Source organism: Cebus imitator, unplaced genomic scaffold (assembly GCF_001604975.1).
Source record: "Cebus imitator isolate Cc_AM_T3 unplaced genomic scaffold, Cebus_imitator-1.0 Scaffold172, whole genome shotgun sequence".
In the NCBI taxonomy this organism is placed as follows: domain Eukaryota; kingdom Metazoa; phylum Chordata; class Mammalia; order Primates; family Cebidae; genus Cebus; species Cebus imitator.
Genome location: NW_016107487.1, coordinates 3251778 through 3253060, shown reverse-complemented (window position 1 = coordinate 3253060; position 1283 = coordinate 3251778). Strand labels below are relative to the sequence as shown.

Sequence of the window (1283 nt, the reverse complement as noted above, 5' to 3'; positions counted from 1 at the left end):
TTCAACAGGTTGGTCTATATACCATTTTTTTCTCAGTCCCAACCTACTTAAATATAAATATAATTTTTTTTTATGGTGAAAAGATATACATATATTTAGAATTAGCCAGCTGGACTCAGTTTAGATGATCCCGATTTTGTTGGCAACATCCAAAGCATCGTAATCAGGAGCCAGTCGAACATATGCCTTCTTCTCTCCATCAGGCCGAATCAGGGTGTTGACCTTGGCCACATCAATGTCATAGAGCTTCTTCACAGCCTGTTTGATCTGGTGCTTGTTGGCTTTAACATCCACAATGAACACAAGTGTGTTGTCTTCTATCTTCCTCATGGCAGACTCAGTGGTCAGCGGAAACTTGATGATGGCATAGTGGTCCAGTTTGTTTCTCCTGGGGGCGCTCTTCCGAGGATATTTGGGCTGCCTCCGGAGTCGCAGTGTCGTGGGCGACGTGCGGATCTTCTTTTTTTTGTGGCTGTGGTCACCTTTCAACACTGCCTTCTTGGCCTTTAAAGCCTTCGCTTTGGCTTCGGCTTTAGGAGGGGCAGGAGCTTCCTTCTTCGCTTTCGGCGCCATCTTGTGAAAAGGGTCTCCGACGCTTTTTTTGTGTATTTTCTTTAATACTTACCTTTTATGCTCCTTCTAGGAAGTTACCTTCCCACCCGTCAGTGCTTTTTATGTCTTCTGTTTTATTTCCATTCATGCTTAGTAATTTTGAGGCCCAATTACTTTGTTATCACATATATTCTCTCTAGTTATTTATTACTATAATTATTTTCTAAAGCAGAAGTAGGCTCAGAGGCTCAGGAAGTCATGTTTTGTCATGTTTGTGTAGCTGGTTTCAGAGATAGGGTTTGGATCTGTACTTGATTCCTCCTGAGTAGTTATCTCTTCTCCGTCAGATTACCTCTCTATCCACCCTTCTGCCTCATTTTTGTTAGAATGGCTTGGATTTAAATATTGTTATTGTTGTCTTTCTTTGAGGTAGCACTGAGGAAGATGTGTTCTTTTGTTTGCAACGTTTAAATGCTGTGGCTTCCTCCTCATCCTGCGCTAGGTTCAGCTTTACTTAGACTCTAAAATCCTGAGGCATTTATAAAAATGAGTGGTATGGGTAAAAATTAATTATTAGTATGCTGATAATGAGTTTTACAAATTGTTTACCAAAAAGAACATATGAAAGGCTCATAGGTTGTTTTGTGCCATTAAATGAAAATGGATTAATCATTTAGTTGAATTTGGGGAGCCAAATTCTTACTTTTCTTTGAGTATTTATGCTCCTATTC

The 1283-nt window shown here is 39.9% G+C and overlaps 1 protein-coding gene across 3 annotated transcripts in view; it reads left to right on the top strand.

Moving 5' to 3' along the window:
* MTA3 (metastasis associated 1 family member 3) overlaps positions 1 to 1283 on the top strand; it is a 290525-nt gene that overhangs the window by 187641 nt on the left and 101601 nt on the right. The gene's annotated exons all lie outside the window — the stretch shown is intronic.